The 20,049-nt window shown below is 45.0% G+C and overlaps 1 protein-coding gene across 4 annotated transcripts in view; it reads right to left on the reverse strand.

Moving 5' to 3' along the window:
* The window catches only part of LOC117230934, a 229,330-nt gene that overhangs the window by 159,208 nt on the left and 50,073 nt on the right, over window positions 1–20,049 (reverse strand). The window contains exon 1 of one of the 4 annotated variants that reach the window (XM_033488867.1): window positions 10,078–10,468. The exons of the other annotated variants lie outside the window; for them this stretch is intronic. The gene's annotated coding sequence lies outside the window, so the exon portion shown is untranslated. Of the gene's footprint in view, window positions 1–10,077; window positions 10,469–20,049 lie in introns of those variants that run through there. 4 annotated transcript variants of the gene reach the window in all.

Below are 20,049 nucleotides of genomic sequence, written 5' to 3' on the forward strand. Positions count from 1 at the left end.
GTAGCTATTTTAATATTTTAAAGTTCTACCCTAAATGCGCAGTATATCAAAACTTCTACCATAAATTACCGACTCGTCTCTTTCCCCGGTCCCCTGTACCCCTTTCGCTCGTTCGTCCTTCCTTCTCTTCTATTCTCTTTGCCCTCTCGGCCACACACACGTTTCGCACTTGCCCTTTCGGTCTACACTCGGGAAAATTAACGGCCAGCGGCGTCGGTGACGTTCACCCGGCCGCTTCCGGACAAAATATTATCCGCGTAATGCGGAAACGCCGACCGCGTTCGGTCCCTTCATTGCTGCGCCCCACCGCGGCTTTTCAATTAATACGAGAGGATTCACCTCCCATTGTTTTATGTCCGCGATCAAACGCGAGATTCCATCGAGAAGCGCTACTCGATGAGCTTTTCTATCGGCGATTACCAACACACAGAGCAGTTACGCTGGAATGGGGTCAATTTTCAATGGTACTTTGGCACTTTCAGTGGATCTTATTTGATTAGCATCTGCGATAATAGCGACTGGTTTTCGTCACGCTGCTGGCTGATCGCTACACCTGATTTATCGTCCTCCTTTCGTCTCACTTGCCTTCCTCGTCAGGTCGCTGCTCATATCGAGCCGTGTGCTGCAATGCGCAATTAGGAACGATGCTACGGAGAAACGACGGTGGATACTGCAACGTTAATTAGGAAAGCCAACTTTAATTACTTCTTCGCTCGAATTCGAACGAGCTCAGAGGAAGCGTCACTGTTTCGCTCTTCCGTCCCGCATTGATTGTCTTAACGATCAGTTTTGTTAGAACACAGTCGCGACACCTCCGGAGAGACGGAATAAATTGTCTGGCGAAAAATTAGTACACGAACGACTGCTCATCAAGTAAGCCGAGTGGGTAACGTGTAAGAAGTCGGTCCGAAAAATTGCCTGCTTGTCGGAGCAATCGTGAGTCACGGGTCGGGTTTTACGAGCGTTAAAATTAAGGGAACCTCGGGCCGCTTTCGTGCATACGAAATCACTTATCGCGGAGCACCGCCATAGAAAAAGACAGGGTAGGGATTAGGGCGAGGTTGGCAAGGACGAAGAGCGGAAAGGGCTGTGGAACGTCGGACGAGGCGATAGGTACCTGCTCTGCGTTATCCGAAGGGTGAGTATTAAAAGCGATAAAACAATACTCGAAGTTTCGGGCCGACAGCGTCCATTATTGCCGCCGAAACTTTGGTGTAACTGGAACTCTACGGATTGGGGCGAGGCCTAGCCTCTAGAGAGCAGCTCGAGATCTACGTTGAATTACGCCGTTCTCGAATCGTTCCCACTTTTATTGGGAACTTAATACCATCCTATTTACGCCGACAGAGGGATGGAGTGGGTGGAAATGGATGATCGATCCATCAGGTTACTCGGATCGCTAAGCATACACCAGTTTACGAACTCTGCCGGCGGCTCGAGAATCCCAGGCATACGAAACGAAGTCTGTACACCAGCGGCGTGTAATGGACGCGGTGAAATCGATTAGTCGCACGAGGGACGTACAACGGATCGTGCAGGGCGAGATACAAAGGTCTCGCGAAAATCAATCCTGACTTCTAATACAGTTGAAGTATGGTATCTACGGACCGAACAAAGCCACGACTCGTCAAGTATCGAAATAGGGCCAAAGAGATCGTAATTTCGTGAACGTTGATGGGTGTTCGCGTTTCCCAAGGATGTACCAGCTAAGAAGTATAAAGGGAGTTATTATCTGTTGTTCTCTTCCATCCTGGAAGACTGAACAGAGAACCGAGATAGCCGACAGCGGCGTTCAATGGGAAGAAGAACCCTCTTCCGGCATCGACCTCGAAGGGGTCTGGCTTTTTGCGTATTCGAGTCGGAGGACGATGGCGAGGCCGTTAAAAGGGGGCAGAAACACCTTTTAATTCCCTCCGCTGAGACGCGCGTTATATTTTATCCGGGGGTGTTGTCGCTATCAATACCGACGGGGTTTCTTCTCTCTTCGCCTCGACCTTTACCCTCTTTACAATCAACCCTTATCTCACCCTCCACGTTTCCTTGCTCTCATTTCTTTTTTTTCCTCTCTCCTCCCTCCCTCGTGCCTTTTCCACCTTCCCAACAGTCTATTTAATTTAAATAACTTTAAAAAGTCTTGCCACCCCCGCGGATATCAGATTTCCGTCGCACGCCGTTTCGTTTTCTCGTCTTTCGTTCTTCGTCGTACTCGTCCGGAGAATATGCGCAGGGGGCCGCGGTTTTATCCGGGTAGGCTCTGTCTCAGACTCTTTGTCTGCCTCCTCGTTGTCTGCTTTTCCGAGTTTCCTGTCTTTCAAGCTTACTCCTCTCGTTTCTTCGCCCTACCTAGACCTGCCGAGCTTTTATTCCCTTAGTTTAATCTAAAATAATTCTACCAATAACAACTTCATCTCGGTAGCGCATCTTCTTTCGCGCTAATTCTCACGCGAAAGTAAGAGATGGGAAACACCCTGATCTCTCGGTAAAAATAATACCAAGTTCGTCGCGCTTTGTCGTGCGCGTTGATTTAATATTCAATTCAAGGTGTCGCGATTCGAGTGTCCTTCTGGGAGCCCATCGAAGACGTCCGTGAACGTGAAATTTTATGAAACGAGACTGTGGAATGAAATTCTCGCCGTTTTGAATTCCGAAGATCCCTTGCAAGACTATTCACGGCTACTAAAGCACAAGTGTACTGTGAACGATTGTTCACGTTGTGAATCGTTCTTCATTTAACTGTTCTTCTCGATCGCGAATTCGGGTAATAAATAAGGGAGCTGGATGAAATTTGTTAAGGGCAAGGATCGGTCGATAGATCATCGAAATTGACCGTGCAAGAATGTGGCCGTTTCGCGAACGCAATATCGATCGTGGCCTCGGTATCTTGGTAATCGGCCTTGACGAGAAAGTTCATCGTGAAAACGACGGAAAGCACAAAGTACATCCGAGGAAAATTGCATTCCTTAGAGTTCCCTTCCTGACCCAGCCGAGAATCTGGTGAACGCCAGGCATCGTTGAAACGCTTTCTACACGCTTCGCTGCTCGCGCTTTTCCGCCAAGAGTCGAACTAACATTCGAGAGCGCCGTCGAGACCTTGGACTTTTCCTTGCGAAATTTCCGTCTTCGTTTTCTCGAGATACGCGGAAAAGATGTAATCACTGGCGATTGCTTGCTTACGCTCTCTTTAATTAGTCACTAGTTAATCGCGAAACAAAAGAATTCACCAAGGACCTTGAACGCGTTTTTAATACGACGCTGCGATCGGTTTAGCTGGGAAACGATTTCTGGACAACACAGGACCGAAGCAACTAGCGAATAGATAATGAACGTTTGGCAAGTTTGCTCTGCCATTTCAACTACCCTTTTAATGGTTCCGCTTTGCTTCATCCTCTGTATTAAACGCGTTCAACGGCAATACGAATTACAAAGCGACTATCTTTTCCGCCCGCAAAAGCTCGAATGACACACGAGTCACTGGCATCGCGCCGGATACAGCGTTTATCGATCCTCGGGCTAATTGCTTTGTCGAAGAAGCGCCATAATATCGCGGAATTATTCCTAATAATATCTTTCGGCATTTTCGTCGACGAGATTTACGTGAACTCGATCGAATAAATCGTAAAGAGGAAAGGGATAAAAAAAAAGTGACCGCGTCGTGCAACTTGGTTTTGTAGAGAACCAGAGTTGCCAAGTGGAGAACGAACGAATTCTCTGCGGTTCCGAGTAGTCTCAAATCGTGTTATCTGTTTCGCGAGCGTTCGGTCGGTGATTCCTGTGGGAAAGTAACCGATCGAGTGTGGCGCCGGGTGATTTGTGCGTGCAACGACGTGCAACTGCAAGGTGAAAGTAACAGACAACTTCGGACGGTTCTACTAATAAACTTTGCGGCCAGATCCAATGCAGATTCAGTTCGTTCCAGCGTTTCGCGAACAACGCGTCCATTGGAACGTTGTTTTATCCTCTACTTTCTCGAATTTGCGTTCACGGAATTTTCTCGTCCGTCAGAGTTTTCTTCTTTTACGTGTAAAACAGCTTGTCGATTTCTGATGTTTGCCACTTGATCCTGCTTTTAATACGCGACAGCGCAAACGAAGCGAATATTAAATTCGATATCAGCCACGAACCATGAAAAAGTCCACGGTCCAAGAACCGGATCTTCTCTTCCATTACAGGTCAGTGGAGGGTTCAAAGAACAACTTGGACTAGGTGTTTGAGACTTCGAACGGAAGAATCGATCAAACGCGGCCGTGGAACGAATAAAGCTGACGGCACGTTAAAGGCTGTCCTTGCCCTTTGCCCGGCATACTGAGAGAAACACCAAGGAGACAGATCCCTGTAATCTGCTACGGCAAAGGTCGATAAATAGAGGCTACCAGTGTGAGAGTCGGATGATCGTGAAACTCGGCAGATAGAATATATAATCGAAGTCTGTAATTTGGAAGCTGTAATAACCTGACAATTTCGCGAGTTGTACGTTTATAAATATTTAACTTTTCTATAGGTACGAGTCGACGATGAGACGAACACGAGCATTAAAATACTGCGACTGCTCTCTCGGTAAATGTAACGGAAACTTTTCTAAAATTGAAATGGAAATGTTGTCAGAAGTTAGCGAGATAATGAAAAAGGTGTACGCAATGGAGTGCAACGTGTCGTAAAAGGGATAAACAGCGTGCTAGGCTATGAAAACGCGAAACTTGTCTCGATAGTAAACAATGAGAGTGCAGAAATTCGTGACGGAGTTTGATGAATCGAAAGAGGTAGACGGTCAGAGAGGGTGGAGAATGGGCAAGGATGAAGAGGTACAGCGGCAGTTAGCCTACTATCTAGCGTGTTTATGGTAATTCGGGCCATCCCGTTGACCCAGGAGTAGCATGCATATACATCAGCCTCCCTCTTTGACGCCGATCTATCCAGTCACTCTCCGGCAACCAGACCCTCTTGCACCCTCTCTATTCTCTCTGGAGACCAAACAGTGCCTGGCACGCCCATGTCTACCTCGTGCAACCTTCACCCTTCTCTTCCTTCTCACCGTATCGCAGCCTGACTCTCTCACCCGTTGCCACCCTCTCTTCCTCTCTCGTTCTCTTTCAAATTCGCTAGCGTGCAGCACTCTTTCGATTCCCTGTACCACTCCTTCCCTTCGTACTGCCGAATGCGACACGAAGAGCCACGCAATTTGGTTGGCGGCCAATATTTCCATTGGCTGGACAAAGACCTCTCGGAACAAAGAGGGCTATGCTGGAAAATTTTCCTGAGACTTCGACGTTACCGCGAGGGAGGAGATAGCGAGGAAGGACAAAGAAGGGCGAAGAAGGGCGAAGAAGCAAAGATTTTCTCGACGTGAGCTCGGACTATGTCACCGGAAAAGGTTGGGGAAATTTTCGGTGGTCCATTGGAGTTATTGGCAGAAAGCAAAACTCGAGGAAATCGTTCACATAATGGCAAGGGGTCGACGATCGATGAAAGTTCAAGAGCGTTTCCGGAAAGAGCGCTTCTCATTGGGAAGTCATGGTCTTTATGGATGAATACGAAATGCCGAGCATTTTCTTGCTCGAAAGATGTGACCACACCCTCCTATTCAAATGAATCGACGGCGAATTCGAAGCCGAGGCGAAGCTGAAACGGCTAGAGGAAACGATTCTGACGTTCGTTTTGCCAGCAGGTTTATCGATGCGTTATTTCGCAAATGGCGAGCCATTTGTCGTGTCCCGTTCGGACCTCGTCGCCACGTTATATCACGCATGGCTTCGGCCAGCTATTCAATTCGCATGTTTCCCCTTTTTCGTTGCCATTCCGCACGCGTTTCCTCTTTAACGCACGCTTTTTCCGATTGCACAAGCTTACGCCGCGATTCTATGCGGTGAATTGCATCCGCGGAACGTGCGGCGGTTGCTACATGTATAATGTCGTGAAATTTATGCTCATTTTCAGGATCGTCGAATCGTACGCGTTATCCATTAATTTTCATTGAAACAAAAGTACAAAAAAATTCACCGCTGCAACGCACTGACGATGAATCGGCTATGAAATTCCATTATCGCGAAATGTTTGTTAAACGATTTCGACCGTCAAAAGTTTTGTTCTCGGCATAACGTACACGTCCATTTCATTCGCTCCTCTTTGTATGCTCCAACATTTATGCGTGTTTCTCGATGTAGAAATTTACACCTCTCACTTTTAACACACTCTTGGGCGCGTGCTGGCATTAGCCATGAAAATTTGTTATACCATCAACTACCTCTGGCCATTCTGTATTTTATTATCCGTTTTATTACCTTTGAATAGAGAGAGTCGCACGAAATACTCGGCGTTCTTCATCTTGACGCATTTGAATGATCAATTTTGCATCCATTGTAGTTCTACCAATCTTTGTCTCGTAGCGTTTATTTTCGTAGCAATGGATTTTCACGCGGAGCAAACCTCAGCCTCGTAGACAAAATTTCAAACACCACATTTGCAACGATAAATCATTCAAAATCTAAGCGCCGTGTTTGATAGGTAGTTGCGAAAACTTGAAAGTATCGCCGGAAACACGTTCGCTTAAAAATACACACTCTTAGCTGTGAAAGCCAGAACAAGCGCTACAGATACGAGTGCAAAAATTTTTCAGGTTGCCAGCAAACTGTGGCGCAATGGAAGAGACCGCGAAACGCGGTAGAGGATGAGGTAGCAGAAATTGGTTGGCCAGAAAGCGCTTTAGCAAAGTAGGTGATGTCAGAGGTTACGTAGCTAAAGTTTTCGAGCGCGGACACGATGTAAGCTACTTTACAGCGGTCGTAGTGCAGAAATTGCAAAGAGAACGGCGCGTAAGCTCGTTCTTCACGCGTACGAAACAGTCGTTCTCGTTAACCAGAAAATTAGCTGCCTGCGACCTTTTATCAAGAACGTTGTGCGCCTCGAACTAAAGGAGACGTAGTATTTTTGTACTGTAGTTCGCTTGTAGTAAGTGTGAAATAAGACGAGCAACTTTGATTCCTACTCGCGAAATTCGCGTCAGCAATGGCGAAATCGCGTGTATTTTAGAGCTTGGTTCGCGAGCTCCACGCGAAGAACGATAGCAGCTTTATCCGGATTCTCGAGCGCTGCGAATGGAGCTGAAAACGAACTTGCAAAAACAAAGATTCCTTTGCAGATGGATTAAGCTTTTTGCTGGCACGCGAGGATCTAATGCGGAGAATGCAACGTTCGAGAAACGTCAAAGAGAATCCAGAGTTAAACCGCAACGCAGGAAACCGTGAAATGGTAAGAGCAATTGTGTTAGAAGAGATGTCGGACGGTGATCTAACGTCACGCGTGAATTTGTCGGAGCCGCTTGTCGCAACGCTTTATCCGGATAAGCTGATTGGAGGACAGTACGAAGGTGCGTCCACCTCCGGATTGGACGGACATTATCAAGATTGACCAGCGCAACAACAAAGAGCCACATCTTCATTCACGAAACACGAGGTCGAAAATAAATTAACACGATGCAACGTCCAAGATTTCGACGAGTCTTCTACCTCGACGAGGTACAACAAACAATTATACGACAGCTTCCTGAATAATTCATCGTCCTGATAATCACGTTTAAGAGCGTGAAGGCTGTGCTCGCGCGCGTTGACGAGTCGCGAGTGGCAGCTGGGCATCGCGCGGTTCCTCTTCTTGCATAATTGCGTGGCTGTAAAATTCACGTCTGTCCATGAGGCACTTGACAGGTGAAAAAGCGACCTGGCTCTGTCAAGACCTTAACCACTTCCGTGCACGCGCCGCGCCGCGTCGGTTTTAATTGCACCCTCAACCGGCGACCAAGTTGCAAAAAGAAAGAAAGAAATCAGCGGTGGTTTGGCCCTCGCGCCAATTGGCAAACAGGGACCGAAGAATATTCAGGGGAAAAATGCGTTAGTCGCGAGACCGAGTTTTGGATGAAAGGGAGAGCAAGAGAAAGAGGAAGTGAGAGACGGGGAAAGGTCGCGGTCGGTGGTGGTGGTGACCGAGGTCGAGCCAAAATGCAAAGCCGGTAATCTGATTTGGCGGCTCGCAGAAGGCAGTGTAGCCTTCAGCCCAGTAGCTTTAGCCCGATGGTATGCGGATTCCCGTCAATTATACATTATAAACAGTCATAAATATGCAAATTCTACGACGGCGCGAGACCAGGGGTGCGTTATGTTCGCGTGCGTGAGCGAAAGCACGGTTGCGCGATTCCGAACCTGCGAGCATCTCCCACGCGGATTTGCACCTTCCCCTTACGACAGACAAACGCAATCTCCAGCCATTTTACGGCGCAATTGCGCAAGGGATTAATTTTCCACGCTTCGCTTTAGTCTGACTTTAATGTCCTTCGATTTCACCAAGCTCCTCCGCCTTTTCTAATCAAAAACATTTTATCGTTAGGTTTTTCATGTTAGATCTCAAGTGGGAGTAAATTTGAGTTTCATTATGTTTCATTAACCTTTGTATACATTATATATAAGTATAATTTTTAAATTTAATCAATCTTCGATACGAGGAGGTTGTGGAAAATTGATATTTCAAGCACTTTCCAGTAATAACGTTTTAGCGATTACACGTAATATATAGCGTTATAAGATGCCTTTAGCCAATTATTAAGGCCACCCAGGTAATCTCTAAATGTTACACGTCTGCGGACATATTCACTTTCTCGCTTCCCGGAGCAATTACATACATACAAGGCATATTATAGTTGCGCGGGGTAATTGCTAGCATCCCTTAGATATGCAGGTAATTTCTAAACATCGAATCGAACGTTGGGAAATTACCGTTTTAAGAAAAATGTATTCCGAATTATACTACGATTATAGACTTCATTTGCACGATATGAATACAATCAGAACGTATGGAAATTTTATACGTTTTTAAGATTGACCATCGATATTTTTTGAAATATCGTGAACAAATTTCATACAGTGGTTCGTTGCAAATTAAAAAATCAAATAATCCAATAACAGAAACGTGAGCGAGTTTTATGGAATTTTTTTTTTTTTTTTTTTTGGGGGGGGTCATAAAATACAGTTGGTCGTAATTTCGCATTTATACGTTATACATACGGGTCATAGAGCTATCATGAACGGAACATTTTCATGCAAATCAGCCCCCTTCGGTATTCACCCTATGGCTTTTCTTACGAGCACAGAAATTTCATGACGGACGGTCGTTAGCTAGCGAAAACAATTTCTACGTACGATAAAACGTATCGACGCGGAATCATGGGAATTCATGACCAGTTCCAGTCAGTTTACCGATTCAAGATCAATGCATTGGCGCAGGCTGTGTTGCACGTTGCGGCCCATTGCACCGAATGCAGTTCGTGCTGATGTACACGAACACGAGTTTGCAGTGGATAATGCGAAACACTCGAATTACATGCCACGAATGGATCCATTACCCGCGCTCGTTTTCGTGTACATCGAACAGAGGATGAAAGTCTAGTGGCAGATATCACGACTATCACGCAATCGTTGACTTCCCACCTAGTATTTACCGTCGGAATTACGCTCAATGGAATACCGCCATTACTTTTATCGGATACACAGTCGGTGTTACGTATATGTATATACATATGCACGTAATTTGTATTTTTCATGTTAATTCTTTACTCGAGAGTCAAACCGACTCAAGACTGTTTCTTACGAGAAATTAAACGATATATATACGCTATCGTAGTATTGTATAATTATGGCGAAATAGATTTCACATCGGGTACAAGGGAAGTGGAATATAGCAATCCTGAACTTTGATATCAACTCCATCTCTCTCTTCAGCCCCTTCCCTTTACTCCCGTTCCTCTTGCAGATGGAAATTAATTAATACAACTTAATGAAAACGGATAAATATCGAACTGTTTCCAGAGAGCCATTTCCCAGGGAAGGTAAACAAGTAAATGAGAAACGTACAATTATGTACGATAAAAAGTCATGTTTATTTTAACGTGCAATTGTGCACACGAAGTCTAATTATGGGTTTATAGGTCAGATATAGAATTGAATCGTGAGATAAAAGCAGCTACGTTCGAAAACGAGCATGACGCCATATGCATCATGGTGGCAGAAAAGCTGCGAACAATAAAATCACAAAACTCACCGTAATGTTAATGTTTATTCATTTCCTACGCCACTACGCCGTCCGTGGAATGCTTTCCATCCTCCTCGTTTGTCGTGGTCACTCTTATTTATACGTCGCACATACTTATTTCCCATCTGTTGAATTAATTACGCGATTACGGTAGTAGAAAGCGCGAAACTATTATCGAACTAAACGACGAATCGTTATTTTTTAGGACGAGAGATGGCGTGAATTACGACTCGAAGGGCTTCGAGTCGACTTTCGCGACTCTTACTTCCACCACGGTTTCCAGTGAAATCGTGCACGATTGACGCGCGCTCGTGTAGCGAAGCTTAAGTTTAATTGAGACGTCGAAGTATGTTTACGCGATCCGTATGTTTAGAATACCGTGTCCCGTGTAGTCGAACTGTGAAACATTAGATAGTGTGCGTGTATATAAACGAACGTGGTTGAACGGTTGTGTGAGCACGCAGCGGCATAAATGTATTTACGATCCATCGTAACCTTTGTGAACAGTTGAATATAACATGGATGGAACGGAAAACACGAGTTCCTGCGTTCTCGCGTTGCTACCAACTCTCTTCTACGGATCGCAGGTGCGTCGCATGCGTACTCCCATGTAGATACACAGTTACGTACAATATAATACAGTGTTTGATGATCACTTTGTAATTGTTCGTGGTATCGTGTAATACTGTAATGCATCGTGATTTCGAGACGTCTGTTTTATTGAGATGAGTACGGAATAATTATATACAGTATTATGCGTCGCGATTGTGTATTGTACATCAAATATACATAGCACAAAAGAACAATACGATTTAATGGCGTTTGCACCTAGCGCCACGACAATGGCGACAAATCCGAGAGATATGCATTTAGAAACAACGTTGTAGAGTTATTTGAATACAGAAACGATGAAATTGTCTTTGATTCATTACAAATTGTTCTTCTTGGTTATACATATTTGCAAACATATAACCTAGCTTATCAGAAGCAAACACCTGAACAATGTGGTCCGAACGTGAGTCTTAACCTATCACTGATAGCGTATGATGTAGCTCGCTCGATATTTTGCTTCTTTGTGTACCTTTACCCGGTGTTATGCTATCATATTTCTTTTCTCCCGAGATACGGATACATAAATTCGATCGGAAAATTGGTATGCCAAGGCTGAATGTTAAAACACACGGTGTACTACGTTTTGGAAATCGTTTCTACTCGAAGAAATTTCTCATCGATCGTGTTCGCTATGCTCGATTAATTTCGACAGGTGTCAGATCTCCGGCGTGCCGACTGACAGATATCAAAATAGTCGAAATACGGCCTGTAACGTATCTATCGTTGTCAGTGACGTGACATCGGTCGTTCATATCCGGCGTCAAACTGCGTGGAATACCCCGAAGGTATCGGACTGGATTCAGGATATTGAGTCCACTAATAACGCGACCCCTCGATAACCCTTTGGTCATCATTCCCTTGACTTAAATACACGGTAAAAAAAAAAAAGAAAAAAAAATTCGCCACTAGTCCGGCAGCGTACGATACAAAATTGCGACAACTGGAACGAAGCCAATGTAACCATTTCTCCTCCTTTGATACACACCGTGCATGTACGTACGTATATGTAGCTACATCGCACCGATTGAAAATCAGCAAAGAGAGAAGCCGCACCTTTAAGGGCAATTATCGTAATTATCCACAGACGAGATCTTTCCAAGCGTCATAATCTCTAGAAATTAGCTTGCTCTGTATTCTGGATGAATCATCGTCTCTGAGAGGCGTATGACACGCGTGCAAATCACGATGTTCCACGATTTTCCGCCGCACTGGACTTCTCTATTTCCATCCTCGATATCTCCGGTCATGTTACATGCACTCTCGTGGTGCTTCTCTCTAATGTAAGAGAGACGTTGCATAGCATGCGCGCGGACGAGCTAAGCGGATTACTCTCTCTCTCTCTCTCTTTCTCTCTCTCTCTCTCTCGATGTGTTTCTCTCAGGATCTCTCCGTCCTTCCTCAAACGCTGCCCCCGTTCCTCCAACAGACTCGTGGGAAACAAGGCGGTACGACACGTCACGGGACCCCTTGGTGTGCGTGTCAAATGCGTGTACAACGTCGTTCACGCACCGTTGTTGATCGCCCCCGATGCAGGCCAATTTCGCTGCTTGGCTTCGTCCAGATCGGCTGCCTGCCGTCGATGTCGATTAAATCGCTCTCGGACTCGATTCCGTGGAAACCTGAATTTGAGTGTCGAATAACGTCACTGAAGGCGATGTTCCTACGTAGATAGAGTCGATAAAATCGTACCTTGCTATCGCTAGACAGCCAGCGAATGGTCGTGTTTCCATCGATCTAAATACACAGCGATTCACCTGTACGTATGTAAACGAATTTACACGATCCTTTGTCAGTGCTAAAAAAAAAAAGGACGATTCAATTTACGGAGCGTAAATAAAATCAGGAAATCTAGCGCGGAATAGTTTTACGATCGAAAACCGATGTAAGAGCCTCCAGGCAACGGGAGATTGTACGGTGGATAGATAGGACCTGGCTGACTTTTATAGGCCACCGCGAGGTGTTGGTCGATAAGCAATTCATTTCACAAAACTCCGTTTATTCTCTTTTTTTCCTTTCCCTTGCCGAATTTTCCTTTTCTTACCGTTTCACGTTCACGCTCGGAGGATTACATCGCGATTGAGATTGTAGGAGAAGTTACCGTTGCAGATAGCGCGAATCGGCGGAGTATGCCACGATGGAAAGCACTATTCCTGCTAAGTCGATTGCTGTAAGGAGCATTGCGAACAGCTCGAAATGCGTCGGTTCTGCGGCGTCCTTTGTGAGTGTAATCTCGTGTCGCGTGCATGTACGAATATGAATACAGGCATATGTAGGTGGCGTATACATTAGGGCATTAACCTAGCCACACCTAGCCATCCCGTTGTAAGACGTTTCCTTAATTAAAGCCATCGATTCGCCGACTGACTGAACTCGGCTCTGGCTCGAAGAAACTCCAAGGATTTCCGAAGGCTTTCGTTTTAACAAAACTCAACGTTGCTCTGATAATATTTCCGTCTGTGTGCAGGGCCATCGTATAGGAAAGGCGACGGTGTTAAGTCACGCTCGTTAAGTATGCTTTTTAACGTCGGGAAGAAAGTCGTTGGTAATGGCGGATAATGACACGCGTTTGCACGACTCGAAGCGAAAAGTAACGAGGGGCTGTTACGCGAAACAAATGGCGCTCAAAGTTCGTCTCTGTCGTATACTAATTAATGCCGAAAACTCTAATAAGCAAGGCTCGTTTGCTCGGTCGAAATATCTTAATGAAACCCTCGGGACTTAGCGAGTTTCTTGCCGCGTCCGAGAGAGTATTTCCAGCCACTTGCTCAAGTTCACTGGAATATTAATTTACAGCCCCTGCGGATACACGTAGACGTTTTTAATCGCCGCCGATATTATTATGCAGATTAGCTCGGGTGTTGCAAAGAAATGACATCGTTCGGTAAAAGCGGTTTAAACTGCCACTTAATCTCCTGATTCGAATTTCGTTTCTTTCGTGAATTTTTTTTCTATTCATCCACCGATTATTTACGAAAAACCGTTAGCTAGTTGGTAGGTACGAAGGTAGAACGATCGTAGAGGGTCGAAAATCGGGATTTTTAAACGACAGGCTTAGAACTAGCGTTCGCTAGATTTTGTCCGGGTACTTAGCTCGCCGGAATGCGACGCACAGAGAATGAGGAATGAGACTAAAATATATCTTACTGGCGGCGACTGGCGGTTCAAGTGCTTCAAAGTATGCCATTAGGGCGACTTCTCCAGCTAATAACCATGACGTGGCTCTCTTTACGGTATTAGCATCAATTAATTTCATCGACAAGTTTCCTGATAATATCGATCGAGAAACTTCGCACATGCGGTAAACTTGCTCGGTTACGGTAAGTACATGCCACGAGTGCTTATAGGTCTTTTGCATTCGCAATCGAAAGTTATTAGGTCGAATATACTGTAGAAGCGTCGTTTCGTCGGAGCAGTTCTCCTGCTTGATAAGGTATTCCTCACGTTTAAGAGGAAGCGTTCCCCGTCATTGAAATTACATTTCGAATCGAGTTTCCCGACTTTTACGTACATTGGTGTATTCTTCAGAGGTACAAGTGAATCGCAAAGCAGCGCCGAACGAAACAGATAATTTGTATCAAATATCGTTGAGAATTATGCATCTTAATCGCCGAAATAAATGTATAGGAATACTTTATATGTATACACTTACAATTGATATCAAAATAGTTTCAGGCTTATTTAATATGTGATTTACAAGATCTTCGTCGATACATATTTGCACGCGTCTCAGCGCTTTCTTTCCCTCGTCATTTTCTATACCACACTGCCAACGGAACAGTTGTATTCGTCTGTCTTACGAGACGCTGTGCACGCACACACTCCAACACACTCATACTCATATATGTGTGTCATTACTACGCGGCTAATCTAGTGTAGTACACAAAACTACACATATCTGAATAAATATAACTTGAAATATTTTTCGCTACCAAGCGCTATCAAATATAGCGTTGATCCGACAGAAAGTTTCGTTGCGTTGTCGCGTCGAACTCTTTTACCCCACAAAACGGTGATGATCTATTCTGGACGTTGTAACGGCAATTATTAACGGTCGTAAGTAACGCCAAGTCAACGGGGTGACTTAAATTAGATCGCGAAATAGATCGCGAGCGTACAGAGCATTCGTGCTGCTCCTACCAGGCGAATAACCTTTGATAAATTTGACGCAAACGCTTAAACGGTGGCGCTAAAAGGGTAAAGATCCACGCGGGATGCACCCCTTGAGATTGGATCAAAGCGATGTCTTCGTAAATTACTCAACTCGATAGATTTAAATGGTCCTTTGGTTACAAGCGAAGGCGCACCGATCTCGATCACCTTATTTTCGCAGTCTGGCGCCAGGCGACGAGTCAAGGTTATATCAACAGGGAAGAGGGAAAGGGTTCGGATCTTTACTTACCGCCGTTCTAGGATATCCGGGCCAATGGATCGGGACATGTCCCTGGGATTTGCGGATTAAGCCGACCAACGACCAAGGAAGGGCGTTATGTCTGCGTCTGGCTTAACCACCGGGATAGATAACGTTGCCGAAAGATATACGGAGCCGGATAGTTATGGCCTCACATTTTATTTCAACCTCGCCTTCGTCTTTCCTTCGATTTTCTCTGCGGCTCTATTCTTATCACTCCGAAGGGTATCGAGCTCGTCCTGCAGTCCTGGCAAACTTTTCAAAAGGCCACATGAGGCTATGCGATTAATCTCGCGATTAATCTTGAATCGTTAGAATCTCTAGTATCCTTTTAAGGTATCGTTACATAGGTATCGATCGTAAATGGTACAGCTTTTCATTTCAAGAGCTTGATTCGAGAGAGCATTATTTACCGTGATCGTAATACCTTATAAAATCTCTGCGGTGTCATAAGTATTCAGATTGTAGAGTCAGTGTGGCACTTGAAATTCTAAATTCGTCATCGGCCCAGATTTCGTTTGTCGTCGGAGCCGTGATTCAAACGGGATCGACCCTTAAATCGAATTGCAGGAACTCGCTGAGGCGTGATGAAAGAAGTTCGAGGTTTCTTCGTTCCGGCTCGAAGCGTTGCGAGCTTCCGCTCGAACGGTGGATAGACCGGCTTGTTACACTGATTTACTTATGGGACAAGTACTTGGTTCGTTACCTGCCCTCGAGATTCTATAATATTATGAGGAAGTCGATCGTGTGCATGTAGCCGCGTACTTCTTTGCCGAAGTTTGCGGCACCGTGAAGGATTTCGCGTCGACTGTATTCAGCCTGTGTTAAGAAACGGGCAAGGGAGGGGCAGGAAGAAATGACGAAAGGACGAGAACGTATCGATAAATTGTAACGTCAAATTTATTTTATCGACGACTCGTTATCGCTGCGAATTCGATATACCTTTTGCCTCTCGAGAACCGATATGGCTTTTCCACAGAAATTCTATTTTCTAAGAAGCAAGCGATTCTTCTTATTCTCGCGACACGACCTACTTTTCCAATGATATTTAACGACTCGAGATCGAGAAACGGTGTAACTCCATTTCTCAGATTTCCGTTTGTCGATAGGGAGAAACTTGCCAGGTGTTTATACTTTTCACTGTCGAATATTATGAAAAATCTGCGCAATTTTATTGATGACGGACGTCGACGCGGCGTAAAAGAATTAAGTGGAAATTCTCGATCGATGTTTCATCGACAATGTAAACGCGATCCGTGTTCCACGAAACACGTCGTTCTTTGCCGTGCAACTTTCTTTCGCGAAACGTCAATTTACCTGGGGTGGTCTGCGAACGAACAAAAAGACCATTCGAACGCAGGGTAAGGAGCCAAAGTATGGCGGATATTACAGAAACATAAATTTGAAAGCAACCATCGACCGCATAGTTTCTGGCTCGTTGCCAATCTGCTTCTTATAAGTCGCAATACGTATGAGCTTTTACATGGCGTGCGCGCTCAGTCAACGGTTAACGATGTGTCAAAACTATTTTTGTTTCTCGTATACGCGATACATTTATGACGAGACGTTCATTCCCGATTTCTATTGCAGTCACAAAATCACAAAATATACAACTTGTTATCGTTGGTGCGATCTAAAGGTTTCTGGATGAAAACGAGGCTGTAGAAATGCAAGAGAATCACATTTTATCACTTTCGAGTATAGGTCTATCAACGGTTTTATGTGTTCGTAGCCGGTGAGCATCCTCAAAGGCTTTTATAATTATTTCGTTAAACTGGCAAAATAACGATTCGCTGCTCCCAAGCGTCCAGATTGTGGCACAAAGTGTAGAAAACGACCGTGTCGCGGGTCACTCACTGGTATTTAATTCGTGTCAACATACTCCCCTAAAGGGACCAATGGTTTCGTTTGAAGGGAAAGAAGGTAGAATTAATGTATCCACCGGTTGGTTAACAATACCTGTGCTTCCCCTAAATCTGCGAACTCGGTTTCTTCAACCGTATCATTCCGCGAATGTACTTCGTGATTCACAAACCCCTCTGGCTATCAGCAAGTGAATTATTGCGACAAACCGTGCAACGTCAACGCGATTAGAGAAGCTTTTATCGGATCTATTCGTACCTCTCTCAACGTTAACTGCACGAGTATTGGAACACGAGAGTTCAAATTTGAAAACAACCGTAAGAATGTCACGGTCTGACGTTTATGGATTATTCAGTATCGCGCAAATGCGAACGTGAAGATGTATACCGAGGACTTTTAAAGTTACACCGGCGTGTAAACTCTTTAAGCGTCACGTAAAAGTAGTCAAGTGGCGAGACAAAATTGCCAAGCGTTAATGTCCGAGATTCAAGAGTCTGGGTGCTCGACCGAAGAGAAACACGGGAGATCGAGCCTCGTGGCGGGTTTGATGTTGCGAGGTCGATGCACTGTCGCGATTCACGACGGAGTGCCCTAGATATGGAAACGGACCAGGAAGGGAAAGAAATCGTGGAGGACTCTCGAAAATGGTATTGAAGCCGGATGGAACACGAAGAAACAGCCGTGGTAGCTGTGTGTACTGGCAGGATTTTTGCGAGCTCAAGTATGGCGCAACTTTCCTAGGAATATAGAAACGTTCGAGAGCGAAGTAGCTAGGAAACGAGGTCTTTTCGAGCGAAGCTAGTAACAACCAGCGAAATCCAGCGCCAGACCTCGGTAACATCTCGCTTAACTTTACAGTCGTTGAAAAGGAAAACGCCTAAAGCAGTGGCAACGCTATGGTTTCCACTCTACGGTTTCTAGTTTCAATTTTCGCACGGGATTCAAAGATTTTATTTAATACACATCGTGCAACCGCCGTTATCGTACGATTTTCCATTTAGTCTTTTACACTACTCTATGCATAGACATGTAACATACCGACCGACGTTACATATTTCGTATGCTGCAACTACGGATTCGAAAGATCCATTTACACATATCTTAACACGATTGCTCATATTTTGAGTTTATTCGTTTGCCTACATTGTAGAATTGGTTTGACAACAGTTGAGAATTGCCATTCTAAGCTTTGTTTGTTTACATTTCGAAGTTGTTTATTGATATTTTCGTGTTTATTCGTTTACATGTTCTACTTACAATTGGTTACAGCATTGACCGTTTGTTTATACTGCGCCTAGTTGGCGTACAAAAATCGATTACCGCGTTACACGAAGCGTATTCGGGAAAAAAAAGTAGCGAACAGGAAGTCAACAGGAAAATTTATACTCTAGCAACGAACTTTATAATCTATAGTCGAAACGTAACCTCGTTTCGTTCGAATTTGATCGAAATTAATGTTAGGAAAAGAGGGACGTGGTAAATCGCGGGAAATTGCCAGTGATACAGGCAAAAATAGGACGGAAGTCTGTGTACCTTTGGTGGGATGGTATGCGTTACGTTTACGTACTCGTACGTTAAGAGAGAAATAGGGATGGAAATTCGCAAACGTCTAGCGTTGCGCTTAGGCCGGCGGCTGTATATGTACGTGTGTACATTTGCCATCCAATCTCGTTGCGCAACCCTTTGCTTGCTTATGAAATATCACAAACTCCTGGGGTTGTTAATCAAACAATAATAAGCTTCTACCCGCATGCCGCGAAGCGATACAGCGCTAACGGTGCCAATCTCCTCCGGTGGCATTGTCGTGTTGCGTCTTCAACGACGATTCAATTACGCTCCTAGTATCATCTTATTTGCTACGATGTTTTTCCTTTTCTGTCGGGGAATTGCGAGGAAGTCGGCTGCCGTGATACGCTAACTTCCTCGTTTAAGATGCAACGAGCCGATAATTTTCGTTCGTTCAACCTGTGTGGCGATTCAGCGACAACGGCGACACGAGTTACTCGAGAATTTAATGCAATAGGAAAATTACATCGGTAAGGTCTGGATGCAGCCGAAATGCACGCATATGGTATCGAGGCCTTACCAAGCAGAACTCTGGCAAGACTAATTCAACAGGCAAATTGTTTGAGGCCAATTGAGGTCAGAGTGCCTCTCTTCTGGCCGATCTCCCAACGCCTTTCGCGGAGGCGAGACTCTAATGAAAGTAACTGAAATACTGCTACTGAATGTCGTGCTTCGGCTCTCATTCTCTTAAGCAAGTGCCTTTACCTTCTGTCTCGTTGAGAAATTGCACGCGGCCTTCCTAATTACCGAGAAAGGTTCTAATTTCCTTGGGTGCGTTTCATCTTGATCCAGATGCTCCTAAGAAATAATTTCTTCTCCATTAAGCAGCAAGCTAATATAGCGCGTCAGGAATCACTAGATTTATATCAAAACGTATTTTCAAGCGATGCTTCGACTCCGTAAATTTCGGTTCGACAAGCCGGGGAACTTGAAAAATTCCATTGAGATGGGAATCGTGATCGCGTAAAGTCGATCCCTTTCGAACGGAGGAAATCTCTGACAATAAAGTGCTTGGTTACATTACAGTCCCCCCTCGGGTTCCAGCGCTTTTCCACGTTTCATCGAAATATCGACGCGGAATTTTCGACACCGAGCAATTATCGACAGCGGTCGCGTGTCCGCCGAATCTTTCCCTCCAGGATCGGTCCATTACTTTCGAATGGGCCGCCGATATGTGCGAACCGATGCCTGATCCCTTTTCGAGCGTATTGCCGGCGACGAAGCGGCCTATAATTCAATCTTGTCAAATCCATTAACGCCACCAGCCGCGGTCAGCTCCCATCGCCACGAGAGACATCCTGACTCAGCATGGCGTGGTGCGTTCTTCCATGATAGCTAAACGTGCGTGTCGTCGGCTTTTTTCCCCAGCTATCCGGTCATTTGCAAATATATTCGAACGAACCGTAGGGTTGTCGCGCAAGAAGCCCATTTAGCAGAAAGGAGAAGGATTTACGGTGGAAATTGTTCTATCGCGAAATAAAATTGGATTTTACATTGTGGGAGAAAAGCAAGCGCGATTTTAATTGAGCTCG

Source organism: Bombus vosnesenskii, unplaced genomic scaffold (genome assembly GCF_011952255.1).
Source record: "Bombus vosnesenskii isolate JDL3184/JDL3185 unplaced genomic scaffold, Bvos_JDL3184-5_v1.1 scf7180000013270, whole genome shotgun sequence".
NCBI lineage: Eukaryota > Metazoa > Arthropoda > Insecta > Hymenoptera > Apidae > Bombus > Bombus vosnesenskii.